This window comes from Acinonyx jubatus, chromosome A3 (assembly GCF_027475565.1).
Source record: "Acinonyx jubatus isolate Ajub_Pintada_27869175 chromosome A3, VMU_Ajub_asm_v1.0, whole genome shotgun sequence".
NCBI lineage: Eukaryota > Metazoa > Chordata > Mammalia > Carnivora > Felidae > Acinonyx > Acinonyx jubatus.
In genome coordinates this window covers 91,522,335-91,543,675 of record NC_069388.1, presented here as the reverse complement: position 1 = coordinate 91,543,675, position 21,341 = coordinate 91,522,335, and the positions used below count along the sequence as shown (strand labels likewise).

At 33.7% G+C, this 21,341-nt stretch overlaps 1 long non-coding RNA gene across 1 annotated transcript in view; it reads left to right on the top strand.

Annotated features, from left to right (window-relative positions):
* The window catches only part of LOC128311237 (uncharacterized), a 403,478-nt gene that overhangs the window by 46,316 nt on the left and 335,821 nt on the right, over positions 1-21,341 (top strand). Inside the window, exon 2 of the long non-coding RNA XR_008289425.1 lies at positions 16,361-16,470. This is a non-coding gene — a long non-coding RNA (uncharacterized LOC128311237). The remainder of the gene's footprint in view (positions 1-16,360; positions 16,471-21,341) is intronic.

The window sequence follows — 21,341 nt, the reverse complement described above, 5'->3', positions numbered from 1 at the left end:
GGATTCTACCAAAACTGATCTAAGGATTTTACTCTTCTACTTCTCATGAAGCTCAGATGAGGGTGGAAACATAAGGTAAAAGGCCATTTCTTGAGACGTTTTTCCAAAGTTGACATAATTCTTTTGTTCTCTGTGTTGCTCCTAAGTCTCAGCTCAAAGGTAGATAGAAAAAGGTTTATTGACTCATTCTAGAGCATCATAGTGGCTTAGTAATTTCCTTCCAATCCTGTTGTTGTGTTAGGACTTCAGCTTTTGAAAATCCAGAAGCCAGGGAATTCTTTTGTTTTTTTAATGGCTTCCCTTAATTGATGGTAATATGGCTGAAGGTCTTATGGCTGAGAAGAATTAAAAATTGATAGGTAATCAAAGTATTACATAATCAGTATATAATTTCCTTTTACTACAGATAATCCATTTTATAACGAGAGTACTTTATAGGTATAGTCCTTGACTTTTACAAGTTTAGGCATTCTTAGATTCGTTGACATTGGTGCAGGGTTGAGATGGATGGTAATCTTCCTTTTGGCTAAGCAACCTGTTTTGATTTCAGGATGGTATTGCTGATTCTGTTTGATCTTTTCTAGTTCTCAGTTCCTCAAAATATAATATTATAGATTTTGACACATCCTATTTTTCTCATACTGCACTCATAACTTTCTGTTCATCTATTCTCTCTTATTCCCATTCTTTAGGAAATAAATGGGGAGGCTTTCCTGAATCTTTCTACAAGACATCAGCCTTCAAAGGATTGAATGCCTTTCTTATTGGTGCAGGAAGAAGGCTTGGGGTTCCCAGGGTATGGATAGGTTTAAGAGATTTAATTTCCAGATAATAGTATTTTTTTAAAAAACTGACGTACCTGAGAACTGTCTACTGGCTACAGATTTTCTTCATCCACTTCCTCTCTCACAATTGTCCCTCACACATTTTACAGAAGAAAGATGCAAATTTGCTCAGCTACTGTCTTTTCACTGACAAAAAACATAAAAAAATTGGCACCAAACAAAGAGGCAGTTAAGAATGTTTTACTTCTGAAGGACAGTTCCAGGAGCAAAGCACAGAAAGTATTAATAAATACTGAAAGGGACAGATTTTTATGTCATCCTAGTCACATGCTTTTTGCTTATATCTAGAATGAAGTAAGACTCTGCTTCTTTCAGTACTTTTTACCAGCAGTTTTGGGGTATATATGTGCAAATGTGTATTTATCTCTTTTTATTTATTTTTTATTGAAGTGTAACTAAAATACAACATTATATTAGTTCAGGTGTACAACATATTGGATTGACAATTCTATAAATTACTCAGTGCTCACTATGATAAGTGTAGTCACCATTCAATTAAAATATCATACTATTACAATATTGTTGATTATATTCCTGATGCTGTACTTTTCATCTCCCTATTTGTTTTATAACTGGAAGGTTGTATCTCTTAATCCCATTTATCTCTTTTGCTCAGTATTCCACCAATCTCTCCTTTGACAATTCCCAGTTTGTTTTCTGTATTTAAGAGTCTGTTTTTTGTTTATTCGCTGGTTTGGCTTTGTTTTTAGATTCCACATATAAGTTAAATCATATGGCATTTGTCTTTCTCTGACTTATTTTACTTAGTATAATACTCTGTAGGTCCATCCATGTTCTTGCAAATAGCATGCTCTCATTCCTTTTTATGGCTGAATAATATTACACTGTGTGTGTGTGTGTGTGTGTGTGTATGTGTACACAGAATTATGCATTCATCAATGCATTCTTGGGCTGCTTCCACATTGTGGCTATTGTAAATAATGTTGCAGAAAACATAGGAGTGCATGTGTCTCTTAATCTCTCAATCTCTTTACTTGCATAAGAATTAGAATTCATAGTAGGAAGACTGTCATAAGGATATAGGCCATATGTTGATTTTCACTAAAGAAATAGTCCTGCTTTTTCTGAGAGAAAGTTATCCAATTGATTGATTTGATAATGAGGACCAGCTTTTACCAGTACAGACATTTTCTCTAAACTGAGTGAGATAAATTTTCTTCTTGAAAGTTAAATAAAAATGTATTTTAAAGGGTATGCCATATGCAATTTGCCTAAAAAAATACAAAATACATCTTTCATAATGATTTGAATATAAAATAATCTTAGGTGTAAACTTAAAAAGTGCAAGAGGTTACCTAGGTTTTAAAGCCTTTACAGAGCATATGATTCAAATTTTTGAAGGCCAGTGCTTGAGAGAGCTTTACTATATCACTGGAATAAACTGAAAATATTAAATGGTTACAATGACGTTCTGCAAGCCATTTTTATTGTAAGTGACAAATGCAAGTTGATCCTATCCTATGACAACAACCAAACAAAATATATTTCCCTGAATTGACTTACCTTTATTTACCATGAGATCATGACCTGAGCTGAATTTGGACACTTAACTGACTGAGCCACCCAGGCACCCCACTCCTAACATGTTTGGTTTGAAATTGCAAATAGATAGGTAGATGGATAGATAGATAGATAGATAGATAGGTGTATAGATAGAAAATAGACAGATGTATAGATAGATGATAGATATAAATAGAGAATATGAACTAGGGAAAAAGCAAAACATTAAGCAAATATTTCAAAACATTGGAAATGCTTTGAATACAAGATATAAATTTGTAAGTACATTTGTTTCTTAATAAAATAAATGTTTCCTTATCTACACCAAATACAAATTTAATGAATATTTAATAATATTTCCTTTCTGATTCTAAGAAACTTGTTATTTTCTATAAGGCTTCATTTGTCTTTATTACTCCTATTTTCAGAGGAAGTCACATATAGCAGAAAAAGCAAAGTCTCTGGACCCATAATTGGGGCATGTGACCCTATATTTTGAATTAAAATAAAATGTTTAGTTGAGATGTTTAATATAACAGTAACACGATTAGCTGGAAAAAGGAAGGTCCATTCACGCATTCATTCATCCATGTATGAAGGATTTATCCAGTACCAGTGAGTACCCACTCTAAAAATGAATGAGACACAGTCTGTGTATAGCTGAAATTCATGAGAAACTCAGTCATTACACTTTAGTGTCCTAGAAGTACAAAGTGGTTTACAGAATATTATAGATACCCTGAAGAGGAGCATATAACAGTATCAGAAATCCAGAGGAGTCCATGGTAAGTGTTCAGTAAAATTGAGTTCTGCTTGATGAAGGTATTTACCAGAAGTGGAAATATTGGGGAACATTCCAGATAGACAAAACAAAAATTCTAAATGCAAAAGTACAGTACAAGAAAGTTTTGTTTGTTTTTAGAAACCCCAAGCAGCTTAGTGTGCCCAGGAATTAGGGTGCATGGTTATGTGGTATGGGAGTTGGACAGAAGTAGGGACGGGTAAAGGATACAGTTCCAAAGGTGTTAGGCAAAACCAGAAAAATTATTTTTAAATATCCAGGAAACACATGGAAATATTTCAAGTAAGGAAGTGGTAACATAATAGTTTTATTTTGTCAAAATCACAATAATAGTATGGAGAGGGATGAGTCTAATTATGGAAAGAAAGAACAGTTAGGGGAGGTAAGAAATAGTAGTAGCTGAACTAGAAAATGGGAACAGATAAAATATAGAAGTTGCAACTATGAAAACAAAGTCTTCCAATTTAATAACTCAGTAGAAGTTGAGTTAAATGAAGAAGAAGCTAAAATGACTACTAAGGCTTTGGGGATTATGTATGAGACTATGTTAATGTTACTTCTTAAAACACAGAATATTGGGCTGTCTGTGTGGCTGAGTCGGTTAAGCATCCTACTTCGGCTCAGGTCATGATCTCAGTGTGAGTTCAAGCACCATGCCAGGCTCTGTGAGGACAGCTCAGAGCCTGGAGCCTGTTTCAGATTCTGTCTCCCTTCCTCCCCCCACCCCCTGCTTGTGTTTTGTCTCTCTCTTCCTCAAAAATACATATACATTAAAAATTTTTTAATTAAAATACAGAACATTAAAAAAAAATTACGTGCTTTGGGAGACAAAACAGTGAGCTCAATTTTGAATGCATAATTTATGAAATTACTAAGAACACTTTCAGATAGGCATAATCATTCAATTGGAAACATGGCTGGATTTCAGAAAGGAGATTTTCACTTCAAATAGCCCACCATTGTATACCAGTATATCAGTACAACAACAATGTACTATATTGGTCAGCATTTATTTCTATTGTAAGTGACAGAAATCCAATTCAGATTAATGTAGAAAAAAATTTCATTCATATACTATATAGGGTTATTTTTAGGTGCAAATTCATTGGGCATCCAAGATGCCATGTCTCTTCATTCCCTCTTGGTTGGCTCCATTTTCAGGGTATATTGTGAATGCTTCCATCTGCTTCAGGCTTCTCTCAAGCCATGACTGCTATCTCGACCCCATATTTTCATGTCAACAAAACCTAGGAAAGATAGAATGCTTTTCTTTCCAAAAGCTATACCTAACATCTCACATCTCCTTTATTCTGTTACTTGCTCTTTCCTGAACTGATAGCCATGGGCAGGGTACATGATTTGCTTGGCTGCCATAGGCTAATTTTGTCTCATTGAGGCTACAAGCACCATTGTATTCATCTGGAGACAGTTGGGCTAAGAGCAGAGAAGGTGGTGGTTCCCTTAAGGAAAATTGGAATATGTTACCAAAGAAAGGGAATGAAATACTGGCCATGAAAAAATAATCACATTAAAGGAACAAAAAACAATAAACATCTATTATGTATGGCAATTAAAGCTATAAATTTGGAAGCAGATTACCTTGGATAATGTATAAGAAAGAAAAGTTGTAGTCTTGTGGTCTTTTAAGGAACCACCAACATTTGAGAGGTCCATAGAGAGTGAAGTTTTGGCAAAGACTTTTTGAATGAAAGAGCATATTGTAATTCTTAGATCATTTTCCTGGATCATAAATGATATCTCATAATCTTTTATGCCATATCTGGAATTGTTCTTTAAATGCTTTACTTCACACTTGCCCACATTGAAGCTCAATTGCCATTTGTCTTACCCCACACAGCTTCATGAATTCTCTCTGCACTTTACTCCCACTGACTCAGCATTCCTTTGCTTAGAAGAACTTGGGTAACTTACTGTGTACTCCCACTTTTAGGTTATTTATAAAAATCTTTAAATAAAATTACTGTCAAACCTGGGGAATGACATTGTTAAACTTTCCCTCCCAGTAGAGAATTAATTTAACTCTGTTCTTTTTCTCCTAATTGTGTCTACTCTTTATCCACAGTAATCAATATGTATTTGTTAAGCAGCACACTATGTGCTTAAAAGTACACCAGGTTTGGGGGCATACTAATGAGTTTAAAGACATTAAAGAGATTCACAAGGCAATTTAACTTTATTTGCTTTTTTTTTAAAGCAGTTTCAATGAAACTTTGCTTAAGAGCATGCATTAGTTATGTACAGTGTTCTCTGTTCTGACTCTTTCATTAAGGAAAGGCCTTACCTTTGTTTCCAATTGATAATACACAGGCCGATTTCAATTTTCTTCTCAGTTTTAAACACTTATCCAATAAGTACTGAAAGTATTTGGAACCTGTTTCCGAAAAATATAGAACATTTCATAGAATTATTCCTAAGAATGGAAATAGGAATATTTTACTGTGGGTTGTGTCCTTCTCATCTATGTTATATGAGTGATTTGCAAATGTCAAATTATGTACTGGGGCCAGTCTCCTGATGGCAATTTTAACAGACTGAGGTGAAATGATAAAAATAAGGACAATGGCCACAGTTTAACAAATAGTAACATTTTTATAATTGAAAAGCCTATCCTTATGTCTTTCTGATTCTTTTAATGTTAATATAACTTTCCTTTGCTGTTGCTGCTGCTGTCGTTATGGGACAAGAAATGTAGCCATTTTAAATATCTGTAGTTGGCAAGTGAAAAAATTGGCAAATTTATGCTTGTCTTCCCTACTTTTTTGAAACATTATGTGGTTTGTAATTTTCTAAACATTAGTGACATTGATTTATATGCAATAGGCAAAGAATTTTGTCTATGCACCTGAGCTTTCATTTCAGGATCTAAGTAAAAACTATGTAAATCCAAAAACTACAGAGGTTTCTCCGTACTATTCTCTCCTCATGGCAGACTGGCAGCCATATCATACAATCTAAGGTAAAAATATGTGTTAAATTAACAGTTCAACTACATAATAGCTTCACAGGGAAGATTCATTTTCAAAACAGAGCTTAATTATCTCATGCTGCTCTAAGAATTTTAACTTCAAACAGCCAATAAATAAATTTCTCTGTATTCTGTGCTGGTAGATCCATTGTTGGGTGCATTTATACGTGCGTGGAAGTATGTACTTCTTTTCACGTTAGCCAAGAGGTTTCCAAGGGAAAAATAATTTAACTTGATAAATACATTAGTTAAAAAGATAGTATACATAAAGATAGAATTAAGATGGAGATTTATGACTTGAAAGCATTTCTTTATTTTTTATATTTTAGACAAATATCTCTTAGATACTAAGAAGGTTCCAAGCACTTTGCTAGATGCTAGGAATAAATAAAACCAGATCTGGTCCCTCTTCTTGTGGAGCTTAACAAGTAATGGGAGACACAGGCATTCATCAATAGTGTTGGAAGAAAATACAATTTTATAACTTTGAAAACAGAAAAGAAGATACCTATGTCTATATCTAAAGTTATGTATCTATCTATCATCTATCTATCTATCTATCTATCTATCTATCTATCTATCTCTGGAGAAAATATGAAGAATAAGTAGAAATTAATGAAACAAAACTGAATGGAAACAGACCAATGTGAGGGGCTAGTTGATGGCCACAACGAAAGATTTGTAGGAGTAACTCAATATTTCTAGGAAAAAAGGGAAGTCTACAACTGTATCATTACCAGGTTAATGTGATGAAAATACTTTGTTGGTTGAATGTAAAGAGTAGACTGTAGGGAAGCCAGGGGGGAATGCATTAGATTTCTATTGTGGATATTAAGAACAGAGATAATGGTATATTGGACTAAGAAAACAGTGCTACCAATATCAATGTTCAGAAGTAAATGAGCTTGAATAATATTTAACAGGTATATGTAAGAGGATTTTTGATGAGTTGGGTAGAGAAAATAAGGAAATGGATGTCATGGTTAACTCTTACCTACTGATTTGAGTAATTAGATATTTAGGGATTCCATTACGTGAGAAAACAAGGTTTGAAAGAAGACATAGATATAGACTATGCAGAGATCATATGCCTTTGATATAGTCAAGTGAAGTTTCAAGGAGCCAGCGGATACAGACGTCTAGAGTTAAGAGTGAGATTTGGCCTAAAGATATAAATGTGTTGTGTCTCTGCTTCTAAGTGTCAATTGGTGTGTATGTGATTACTGTAATTATCTAGGGAAATCGTAGAGAGTGAAAAGAAGGCAGATTTTTCGACCGAGTCTTGAAGAATTCTAATTAGTAGAATTCTAATTAGTAGACAAGGTGAGGCTGCAAAGAGCCTACACCAAAGAAGGTGTAGAAGAGGTAGTCTAACATAAGAGAAGAAACAGAAAAGAGAAATGACCAGGAAGACAAGGGAAAATATGTTAACAAAAATGAATGCTGTTTAGAGGCCAAGTAGTATGATGGTTGGAAAATAGCCGATGGATTTAGAAAAATAGGCTTGATTGGAGATCATCATGAACAATTTTAAAGTAGAGTGATGGACTAAATTTATGACCAAGGTGAGAATTGTATAAAAGGCCAGAAAATGAAGAGAGTGAATATAGACAGCTTTCACAAGAAGTTTAACTATGAACCTAGAAGATCTTAGTCCCTACTTTTCAGACATTGTGTTACATTGAACAAATAAAAACAAGAAAAAGAAAAACTTAAGAAATTTAAACGAAAATATTTTAAGATTACTAAATGCTAAAATTCTCACTGTATGAGTGCAGTTTTATTTAGCACAGGTCTTTTTTGTAATTTGCATAGGTTTTTAATAGACACCATGCTTAATCATACTCAAGAATCTGCCACTGTGATTCAAAGATGTTTCATATTCCATTTAAAATATCAAGCATCTAAAGTAAAAAAGAATATATTAGTTCACCTCCTGGAGCTTTAAGATGTTTTAATAAAAACAACTAACACTAATAATGGGCTCATTAACATTTGCCTCTTCCATCTATAGGCATCCTTGGATCTATAGCCAAATATAGTATGACTTCTACCAGGAGTGTGTAGATAATTAAGGCTGGAATTTCCTCAAGTTTATAGCAAATTCCCCAAACTTTTGTTTTTTCTGATGCATATTTAGTTGAATAACCTCAAGATATTCTTATCAACAGAGATGGCTACTTATACAATCATCTCTAAGGTGTTATTTAATGGGTTTGTAAATTTTCCTTTTCTAAAATATTGCACTGATCAGAAAATTTTTAACAGAGACATCACACATTGTAAAATGTGCATTTCATGGGGATAAAGAACTGATCTTGGTTAAAATAAAAATATTCTGTAGGAGGATAATGAACTACCTCATGTCTACTTTTAATGCTTTGGTAATAAAGAGTTTATCTGATCCTGTACAAAGTGACAGTAAGCTTCCATCAGCTCATTATATAATGAGATATACCATGAGAACTTTTGAAGGCCAAGGAGTAAAAAGGTGTAGGTAAAGCACTAGTCTTAGAGGATGGGTGGAAAAACATCACTTCAAAGATGATTTTTTCCTCAAATTCAGCCTTATACACTAAACTAGGCTATTTGACTTAAGATTCTGGATTCTTAACCCTCCCAATCACTATAACATCTGTCTACCCCAAAATAGTTTATATAAATTGCTTAATAAATATATAGTTTCATATTTAGGTAATGGCAAAGAATATAAAGCAATTTAAAAACAATAGAGCATCTTCTATGTAATTATTAAATGAAATTGAACAGTTATAACAAAAATTGGATGTCATTTAGCACTTTGATATTCTTGAAATGTGGGGCTCGTGTACCACAAATTGGCTCACTCGGCATCCATTCCTAACTACCTTATCTCTTTTACACTAGAAAATTAAACACCCTGTTTTCTTACACAGCTTCTAGTCAGGCATGAACTTGAAGCACATTTCTCACCAATGAGGTCAGAACAAATCTACAAGGAATTGCTTGCATATCTACATACAAAGACAAAACCTCTAAGGAAGGAAGGCCTTGTTTCTTCTACCCTATTCCAGTCTGGTCCCTAGATATGGTATTATAGCACATGAATTGTTACCATGAGGCTGCATTAAAGATGGCAGAACAGAAGAGAAAAAATTTGTGTTATTGATGATACTATGGTGCCACTGTTCTAACACTGAACTTTTTTATTTTGTGAGACAAACAAAATAACTTCTTGTTTAAGTAATTGTTATAGGATGCTCATTTTTTTGCAGCCAAATGCTTTCTTAATCTCTGCAGATAGTGATTTGTCTTTATGTCTCAATAATCTTTAGAACGATGAGACCTTATACTCAGTTATTTAAATTCTGGGAATTATTCCAAAGAGATGGATTTATACCAGACCTATATGCCCTAAAATGCATGATTTTGGATAGGAAATTATATTATATGCAAAAGTGTTTATTTCAGCACTATTTATAATACTGAAAAGTAGAAAAATACAATGGTAAGTAGGGGTTGAAAAGTAAATTAAACAAGTGATGTTTATTTAATGGACCATTATCTAACAGTGACATGACTCTTGAAAATGAGTAATGCTAAAAGAAAATTTATTTTAATATAAATAGAAAGTTAAAAATTAATGCTCAAAATTATATACAATATGATTAAAGTGGCATATTAAAGTAAATAAAATGCTAAGTTTTGTTTCAAGTTAGTATACTTTATGGAATATTTTGTTGCTATTTTATCATATTTTCCCCTTAGTATGTACAGTAATGAATAAATAGAACTTGTAAAGTTTTAAAACTTTCATGCAAAATTCCAAAAACACACAAAAGTGAGAGTGGTATCATAAATTCATAGCTTCGGATTGTTTCATCTGTATTCCTACATATATATTCTTTTTCCATTCTTGATTATTTTGAAGCTGTTACCACATCTTATCATTTTTCTGTAATAATTTCAATATATATCTTAAAAGATAAGAATGATTTTGTTAAGTTTTGAATTTTAATTACAGTTAGTTAACATACAACATTATATTAGTTTCAGGTGTACAATATAGTGATTCAACACTTCCTTCCATACATCACCAGGTGCTCATCATAACGAGTGCTCTTCTTAATCCCCATTGCCTATTTAATGCATCCCCCACCCCCTACCTTCTGGTAACCATCAGTGTGTTCTCTATAATTAAGAGCCTGTTACTTCATTTCTCTCTCTCTCTCTCTCTCTTTGATGTTTTTTTTCTTAAATTCCACATATGAATGAAGTTATATGGTACTTGTCTTTATCTGAGTTATTTTGCTTAGATTATACTCTCTAGCTCCATCCATGTTGTTGCAAATGGCAAGATTTCATTCTTTTTTATGGCTTAATAATATTCCATTGTATATATTCATGTATGTATGTATATATACCACATCTTCTTTATCCATTCATCAATTGATAGACACTTGGACTTCTTCCATATCTTGGCTATTGTAAATAATGGTGCTATAAACATAGAGGTGCATATATTCCTTTGAATTAATCTTTTTGTTTTCTTTGGGTAAATACCCAGTAGTGTGATTGCTAGATCATAGGGTAGTTCTATTTTTAACTTTTTGAGGAAACTCCATACTGTTTTCCACATTTGCTACACCAGTTTGCATTCCCACCAACAATGCATGAGTGTTCCTTTTTCTCCATTTCCCACCAACACCTGTTGTTTTTGGTGCTGTGGTGTGTTCTGGTGTCTGGTGTTGTGTCATTTTAGCCATTCTGACAGGTGGGAGGTGATATCTCATTGTAGTTTTGATTTGCATTTTCCTGATGGTAAGTGATGATCAGCATCTTTTCATATGTCTGTTGTATGTCTTCTTTGGAGAATTGTCTGTTCATGTCTTCTGCCCATTTTTTAATTGGGTTATTTTTGGGAGGTGTTGAATTTTATAAGTTCTTTATATATTTTGGAAGCTGATCCTTTATCAATTATGTCATATGCAAATATTTTCTCCCATCCTGTAGATTGACTTACAGTTTTGTTGATTGTTTCCTTTGCTGTGCAGAAGCGTTTTACTTTGATGTAGTCCTAATAGTTTATTTTTGCTTTTGTTTCCCTTGCTTCAGGAGACATATCTAGAAAAATGGTGCTGCTGCCAATGTCAAAGAGGTTGTTGCCTGTGTTCTCTTCTAGGATTTTTATAGTTTTAGGTCTCACATTTAGGTCTTTCATCTATTTTGAATTTATTTTTGTGTATGGTGTAGTAAACTGGTCTGGTTTTATTCTTTTGCATGTTGCTGTTCAGTTTCCCCAATACCAAAATAAGAAAGCTTTTTAAAAATATAACCACCATGTCACTGTCACACTTACAGGGATTTAAATAATTTCATAATATGATAACCAAATATTCAATTCTTTCCAAATTTCTCTGATTGTCTGATAACTTGTTTTCTGCTTATTTGTATTAATTAGAATACAAATATGTTCTATGTATTACAATTGGTCAATGTAGCTCCTCTTTCTCTTATTTTTTTCACTTATTGAAGAAACTGAGATATCTGACAGTAGATGTTTTTTTAAGTGTGGCTTTAGCAAATTGCATCTAGCTGGTGCCATTTATTATGTTCCTTTATCAGATGTGGATTCAATTTATTGAAAATAATATAGATGGTTGTACTCTTTCATGTTTATGTGATACTAACAACCATTTGTGATCAATGGCAAAATCCACCTTTTATTAGATTCCAAAAGGGTGGTATTTTGCTTTTGAACATTCCTAAATTGTTTATTAACTGGAGTAAAATTTCATCTCTTCAACTATTTGGTTATCTGAAGATTTCTCAACTCAGGTACTATTGCTAATTATAGACTGGGTAACTCTTTGCTTTGATGGGTTGTTCTGTGCATTTTGCATGTTTAGTAGCATATCTGGCCTCTTCCTACCAAATATTAGTAGTACCCTTCCTCAGTCATGAGAACTAAAGCTGTCTCCAGACATTGTCAGATGACCTCTATATGCCCACAGGTGAGAATCACTGGTTTATCCTAAAGTTTATGCATGAAATACAGGATAGATACTTGATTGCTTTCCTCTCTTTGTCAGCTTTTAAAATGATGAGTTAGTTCTCAAGCTTTCCTTAGCGGGGATAGATGAGATGTTTTCTGAATATCATTATGAGCTTTATTTACATTATTTTATGTAATAAATAATAATATTTACATTATTTTATATATATAAATATATATAATATATAAATATATAATATATATAAAATAAATAAATAAATATATATAAATAAATATATATATAAATATAAATAAAAATATTTACATTATTTTAAATGTAATTTATATCATGTAAATGTTATTATTCCAACTTATGCTTATTTTTTGTTTGTTTGTTTTGGGTCTGAGTCTCTTCAAGTTGTTTCCTGAATTCATTTGACACATCTAGTGCCATTGCTTTCTACTATAACAAATTCACCCAAGTTAATTCTGTCCATTTTTTGTCAAGGCCTAGCATCCATTATTTCTCCAAGGAGCCTTGTTTCTTGTAGTAAAATATAGAATTTGGAGAGTGATGTCTGTGTACTTGAGGTGCGCATTACTTTTTAGGCCTTTCAGCATACAGAAATAGGAAATGTATGTATACATACACATATATTTGCGTGTGTGTGTGTGTGCATGTCTGTGTGTGTATACTTGGATTCATACTTCCAATTCAGATCCACAGGATTTTTACTTAATTGTTAACCTGATACTTGTTTCTCTTTTCTCTACTGCTTCAAATCCCAATAATCAATGATGTTAACATAGTCACTTATTTGCTTTATACCCATAGTAGGACAAATTCTAATGTTGCTCTTACGTCTTCACCTCCTGGTAGTCATGCTCTAGTGTCATCCCATCCTCTTGAATGTGAACTGAACTGAGTGAATCACTTCTAATGAATAGAATTTAGAAAAAGTGATGTGATATCACTTCCCAGATTAGGTTGCAAAGAGCGTGACTTCTGTCTTACGGGCTTCCTCTAGTTCTCTTGCTGGTTTGCTCTGTGGAAATCCATCTGGTCTATTAGGAGCTGCCCTAGGGTGAGCATCACATGGCAAGAAATGAGAGACACCTCCCACTAGCATCTTAAGAGAATCAGAGGACCTCAGTTCAACAGGCAAGGAAGAATTAAATCCTGCCGAAAACCATGTAAATGAGCTAGGAAATAGCTTGATTTTATTTATTTATTTACTTAAAAATTTTTTTAACGTTTACTTATTTTTTGAGAGACAGAGTGTGAGTGGGGGAGGGGCAGAGAGAGAAAGAGTGGGAGACAGAATCCTAAGCAGACTCCAGCCTCTGAGCTGTCAGCATAGAGCAGGATGCAGGCCTTGAACACACAAACCATGATATCATGACCTGAGCTGAAGTTGGATACTTAAGTGACTGTCCCAATAGCTTGATTTTAAATATAATACATACAGCCTAGTCCTATAAGATATGTACACACACACACACACACACACACACACACACCATCCTTGCCACCAATAATTTGAATATTTAAAATATACTCAAAATAGTTAAAAGTTTCCTGGTCATTTATTTTTGTCCATACTATATAAATTACTAGAGATGGAAGCTATATTATTGTTTTAAACTCATGTAACATAATTCCTATCTGTGTGATTATACCACTAGGTCAATACCAAATACTAAATTAGGTTCATTGCTTTATTTTGCTTTTCTTTAGTATAAATTTTGTTTTGTTTTATAGTTATGAATGTATTTACATAGTTCTAAGGTTAAATCCACAAGCAAGGAATATTCAGAAAATTCTATTTTCTAACCCTGATCTCTCCATCCTATTGTTTATCAAACCTCTCATGGGTATCCTTTTATTTTTTCAAGAAAATATAATCAAATATGTTTATGTATTTATAGACTCTCTTAGGGATATAAGGTAAATAGTAGCAAACCATATATATACTTCTTCCCCTTACTTTTGCTCATTTGTCAATATTTCCTATTTCAAGATTTCCTTGTCTTGATACCATCAAAATTTTGGCTAGAATATTCTTTGTTGTGAGGCACTATCCTGTATTGTAGGATATTTAGAAGTATCCCTCTTCTCTATCCAATAAACTCCAGTAGCATTTCTCAGCCCGGTTGTGACAACCCAACACCTTTTTAAACATTGCCAAGGATCCCCTGGGGAACTGTATCAATCCCTTTGAGAACCACTGTCTTTGCTATAAACAGAGTATGTTCCTTTTTTATTATTTTTATTATTTTTTAATTTTTTAATGTTTATTTTTACTTTTGAGAGAGAGAGAGGCTGAGAGAGAGGGAGACAGTACCCAAAACAGGATCCAAGCTCTGAGCTATTAGCACAGAGTCCAAGGCAGGGCACAAACCCACAGACCCTGAGATCCTGACCTGAGCTGAAGTTGGAAAGCTTAACCAACTGAGCCACCCAGGCGCCCCTTAAATTTTTTTTAATGTTTATTTATTTTTGAGAGAGAGAGAGACAGAGTGTGAATGGGGGAGGGGCAGAGAGAGAGGGATACACAGAATCCAAAGCAGGCTACAGGCTCTTAGCTGTCAGCAGAGCTCAGTGCGGGGCTCAAACTCACAAGCTGTGAGATCATGACCTGAGCTGAAGTCGGACGCTTAACTGACTGAGCCACCAAGGCGCCCCAATATGTTCCTTTTATTTTAAAAAGCTGCACAATATTCATTTGTGTGCATATACCATAGCTTTTTTATCCAGCCCCTTACTGATAGACATCTTGGTCTTTTCCAGATTTTTGCTATTAAATCTTGTGCTTTTATCTTTTTTATATTTTTGCCAGTGTATCATTGGAGTAGATTTCCCAATAGAATTGCTACATCAAAGCATATATGCATGTGTAGTTTTGCAAGATAATGGCAAATTCTCCCCTCACCCCTTAGGGTTTAAACTATTTTACTTTCCTACCATCAAATGTGAAAATGTTTCCTCTGGCCTCACACACAGTTTGTTGAAGGTTAGAATTAGTGCCAATATGACAGGGAGATAGGGTATCTCAAGGTTAGTTCACTTGTGTTTCTCTTATTATTATCAAGGCTCAGCAACTATTCAGACATTTATATTCATTGTTGTTTTTATTTTCTGTGAACTATCTGTGCATATGTGTTGCCCATTTACTATCGGTTGTCTTGTTCTCTTTCTTTTAGGAGATCCTTATCTATTAGGTATTAACCATTTTTAATGTAAGCAGAAAATATTTTTCCAGTTACTCATTTGTGTTTTTACTTGTTTACAATGTAAAAATTTTTAGATTCTTCTTTTTATTTTAATTTTTTAATTTATTTTTGAAAGAGGGGGAAGGGACAGCGAGAGGGGGGACAGAGGATCCAAAGTGGGCTCTGCACAGACAGCAGGAGTCCCATGTGGGGCTTGAGCTCACAAATCACGAAATCATGACTGAGCCAAAGGTGGATGTTCAACCTACTGAACCACCCAGGCACTCCAGATTTTTCTTTTTAAAAAAAATCAGTATTTTTCTGTGTTGCATCTGAATTTTGAGTAATAGACATTCTCTCACCTCCCCAAATAGACAGGAATTCACTCATGGTTTTCCCTAGAAATTGTATAGTTTCTGAATAATTTTCATTTTTTCTGTTGCATACCATAAAAGGAACAATTTCAATTTTAACTTTTGCAGTGTGTCTATTCAATTATCCCAACCATACTAATTTTAAAACGTCATCTTTTCCTTACGATTTGAGATGATATATTTATAATACATTTTCAAATGTATTGGGTCTATCTGGATGTTTTATATAAACACTTTTATTAATGTATAACTTACATGCTTTGAAATTTATTTAAGGGCAAAATTAAATAACTTTTAGTAAATTTACAGAGTTATACAACCATCACCAAAATAAAATCACATAGAAAAGATCTGTTGTTCCCTCTTGCCATCACTGTCTGTTTCCATCTCCAGATCCAAGAAACTACTGATTAATTTTTGTCTTTATGGATTTGCAACTTCTGGAAATATTATATAAATAGTGCATATGATATTTGGTATTTTGTTTCTGGCCTCTTTTACCAAGCATAATATTTTTCAGTTTCATCCATTTTGTAGCATGTTTCATTCCCTTTTATTGTCAGGTAATATTCCACTGTGTGGATATTACTGCATTTTGTATTTATTTATCAGCTTATGGGCATCCGGATTGTTTCCACTTTTCAGCTACACTGAATAACGCTGCTATGAACATTCGCTCACGTGTATTGCTGTGTACAATACATATGTTATGCTTCTTGGGTACATACCTAGGAGGTGGATCGCTGAATCATATGGTAAGTTTTTGTTTAACTTTCAGAGACACTTACAAACTGTTCCCTGGATTTTCTATTCTTTGGTCTATGTGTCTAAACCACACTAATTTAATTATAGAAAGTATATCTTTTCTTTCTGAAAGCCTACACCCACTGTTCAATGAGATATTTCCTGATTATTCTTGCTCTTTTGTTTAAATTTCAGTTTTGAAAACAGTAATTTAATTGAAATCACATTATATATATGAAGGGGGGAGGGCATTCTTTATTATACTAACTTTTATATTGAAGAATAAGGTACACCTTTTTAATTTTACCAGGTATTAACCTCGGCTTGTTCCAAGCGTAGAGACACTGGTTTTGTGTCTCTCAGAAGCATATATTTTCGGGTGGTTTTTTTTATTTTGAGTCTTCTCAACAGGATTCTTCTGTTTTGTGAAGTATCCTAAATGTAGCCTTCTATTCCATTACATCTTACAGTAAGCTTTTGTTTTTTATTATTTATGGCTATATATTTTGGTTTTGATTTTATACTTTTCTATTTTGTTCATTTATCTTGTTGTTTATAGTACATTTCCCATTGACTCATGGGTTTTCTAGATCTATAATAGTATCATCTGAAAAAAAAAAGTTTTATATCTTTTTTTTTTCAATTCTTATGCCTCTAAGAATTCTGTGTTTCTCTCTTCTAATTGGATTGGATAATACCTCCACTAAAATCTAAGTAATAGTGTAGATAGTGGATATCATTGTTTTAGTTGTGACATTATCAACAAAGCTTCTATAATCCCCCATTGAGAAAATTGTAGTTTTTGGCATGAGGTATCCATCAATTTTTATCTTATGAAGAAAATTCTGCTACAGAACAAGTTGGACTTAGGTTTGTGTTTGATTTGGTTTTGTGCTGTGTATCAACTTTTTTTTTTTATAAATGGCCTTTTTAGACTTCTGTTTATTTGGGATGAGTTTATTAAGTTGTATTCTTCTAAAAAAATTATACTTTCATCAAATTTTCAAGGTAATTTCTTTTTTAAAAATATTATCTGATTTAATAATTACTTAACCTTTGTCAATTCTATTTTATTTTTAAATTTTCTCTATCTGAACCTTCTTCCCCCAACTATAGCTCACATGTTTTTTTCTTTCTTTTATTAGGCCAGCTGATGACTAATAATATTTTTATTATTATTTTCATGGAAACATTTTTTATTTATTAGTTTTACTGCTTTGCTTTTATTTTATAAAATACTTTGCCACTGCAATATATTTACAAATAAAATCACTGAACATACAAAATACTGAAGAGGTATTAATAGTGATCCTATAACAGAGGAGACCAGTGGGCCTGGAGTTCAAGTCAAGGGAATTTCAAAGTTCGGCTGTAATAAGAGTAGCTTTTTGATAGAAAACAGGATGAGTGCCTCTCACATGAGTTGCTTAAAACTAAAATTAATTGGCTCTCTTTTTATTTAACTATGAATGTTAGAGGACACATTCAAAGATAAAAGTCTTAATGCCTGATGTACCTGGTTAGTTATTGTTCAATTTATATTGAAAGGATATGTTCTTTAAAAAAAAATAGAACCTCAGGAAGTCGTTGTTATTTTCTGTGAGCATTCGCAAATTGAAAGTGAAAGAACTATGGCATGTTTTAAAAATCTTTAAATGCTGAGTGTATCTCTGGACATCCCCTAGCACTACTTTCAAGTCCATGATAAAACTAGCTCTTGAGGCGACTGGGTGGCTCAGTCAGTTATGCATCTGACTTCAGCTCAGGTCATGATCTTGCAGTTGTGAGTTTGAACCCTGTGTTGGGTCTGTGCTGAAAGCTCAGAGCCAGGAGTTTGCTTTGGATTCTGGGCATCCCTCTCTTTCTGCCCCTCACCCTGTTGTGCGCGCTCTCTCTCTCTCTCTCTCTCTCTCTCTCTCTCTCTCTCTCTCGTCAAAAATAAATAAACATTTAAAAAGTTTTTTTTTTGTTTTTTGTTTTTGTTTTTTTTTTTTTTTTAATTCCAGCTCTTGACTCTAGGTAGTGACAGTGAGTGACAGCAAACTTGTAATGAACAACTTCTTTCAAGACCACATACTATAAAAGGGCTACATCTATAGCCAGGAAGAGAAAGTTGTTAATAAATGCCAGAAACCCAGATTTGAGAAGAAGGAACTCACAGGTGGGGGTGGTGCCTATGTAGCCACCAAAGAGCCCTGATGTCACCATGTGTTTTCCCTTGACGACCCCTTTAACTTGAAGGTGTTTTTGTTAATGGTTAATGCTAACTCAAAATTTGCTGATTTGGTCTCTGCTGTGAAATTCCTGCATGCTGTCATCTTATAACTGTGGTACTACCTCTATTCCATTATACTTGGGTGCTATTGACATTTTAGTCCAGATATTTCTTTGCTGTATGTCTTGTGAATTGTATGATGTTTAGCAGCATCCCCAGCCTCTATCCACTAGATGCCAGTAACACCTTCCCCTCAGTTGTAACAACCAAAAATGTTTCCAGACATTGCAAATGTCCCTTGGGAGAGGCAGGGCAACAGTACAAGCTATTGCATTATATGTTTACTGACCATATTCCTTCTATGATTGATAATTATTTCTTTCCCTTATATTCCTGGAAGTATAGGAGAGGAAGGAGCCTGCTTCGTCTTTGTTTGTCTCTTTTGAAATTACATTTTTTAATCTTACGTGCTTTTTATTTTTAAGCCCACCAAAATTTGCTTTGTAATGCCTGTAGTAGGCCCTGGGGGAAGAGTTATAATTTATAAATTAATAATAGACCCCAAACAAAATAGAACACGTGTCAAAAAACAGGATTTTCTGTTGGCTAGGCATTAATTCTTCGTAACAATTCTCTTAATCAGGCACATGAGCCCCAGGATTAATTTTTGGCTCCAATGTTTGTAATGACAGCATATAGAGTATTACAAAACAAATGAATGGACAAGTCCACAGATAGGGCAGGGAAAAAGAATTTATTTACTAATGCAGTGTATATCATGTGTACTATATACCGAGTATTATGCTAAGTACTCCGTATGTACACATTAGTTAAAAAAAAGTAGAATAAAAACAGACAATATGTCATGCCCTCATGAATCTTTAATCTAGTAGGAAGATATAAAAAATAAACATGATAAATAGGTGAACATCAGGAGGCAGGGATCCTACAGGCCACCTTAAGAATCTGTTGGCCATAGTAAATAAATAACATGGTGTATTGGAAACTAGTAAATGGTATGAAGATAAACAAAGCAGGGCAGGAGATAAGGAGTACATACATAAAGATGTGTTTAAATTGAACTAGGATGCATAGTGAAGGACTCTCTAACAATCTATGTGCAAAGTCATGGGTATGGCTTAGGGAAGAACATTTAAATGAGGAAACAGCAAGTTCAAGGACCTAGGGCAGGAGCATTACTACCATGACATAGGAGTCATGTGACTGGGACAGAATGAATGAAAAGATAAAGTCAAAGAGATGTTGAGGGGGCCACTGTCTGGTGTAGGGCTAAACAGGCATGGGGGGACTATGTACTTTTCTCTGCACACATTTGAGAATCATTGGAAATGTTTGAGAAGATAATTCTTAGTAATGTTAGGATAACAAGGTTTTACTTCAACTTCCATTTTTCAAAATAAGCAAAGAGTGTATGCTGCAGTGGTCAGAAAGGAATTTTCTGGGGATGGAAAGTCATCTAAAATTTTTCTTTCCTGATCTCAAATTTCTGTGTGACTTTTATATATAAGCATATTGTTTTTCTCAGTTTAACGTACAACATCATCAAAAGATTGAAGTGAACAAAAATATATCAATCAACACGATCAAATCACATATTACTACTTTTTAATTATCAGGGATGTTGATCAGAAATGCTGTTGTCCCTGCATCACAGAGTCAGTTCAGAGAATTCCATAAACCCACATTGTGTTTCAAGAAACATAACAAGAATTTAATTAGACACTAAACTAAGAACCTTTGGCACAGATGCTGATTTGGGTTGCTGTGTACCTTTTCCTAATGCCTAAGAGCTTCCCTCATACAAGTCCATATTTTTTCCCTTCGGATATTATCCAATGCCATTAAACTAATTTGTAAGGAGTAGTCATGTAATTAATGAGATTGTGTTCTCCATTTGTTCCTTTCTCTTCTTCTGGAACTCCTATAATTCAAATAGTAGGTAGAGGGGTACATTTTCCTTGTTTCTTAAACTTTCATTCTTACTTTTTCATTATTTTAAAATTTTTGTTTAGTGTTTGTCTTAGGTTATAACAAGATATCATAGGCTGGCTAGCTTAAACAACAGCAGTTTATATTCTCACAGTTCTGGAGGCTAGATGTCCAAAATCGGGTGCTAGCATTGTTGAGTTCCACCAGGGTTCAATTTCTGGTGAGAGCTTTCTTCCTGGCTTCCAGATGGCCAACTTGTATGTCCATACATGGTGGAGAGAGAGAAAGAGCTGTCTCTCTTATTCTTCTTGTAAGGCCACCAATCCAGTTGGATTAGGACTTCACTCTTATGACCTTATTTAACCTTAATTACCTCCTAATGCCCTTTCTCCAAATAGAATTAGTAAAGATTAGGGTATCAACATATGAATTGGGAAGGAACACAATGCAGTTCATAGCAGGGTTGTTAAATAAGTATTTTTACTGTATTCTAGAACATTAATTTTATTTCAACATTTATATATTCTATTATTCTCTTTTGTTTTTAAGTGCATATCATATATATACATGTGTGCATGTGTGAAACACATACGTGTATGTGTATGTGTATATGTGTGCATATCTATCTGTCTATATTATCTGATATATATGTCAGAACATTTCTTTGTAATGGCTTCTTGATTTCTGTTAAGGATTTGAAATATTAGGTTTTTCTTT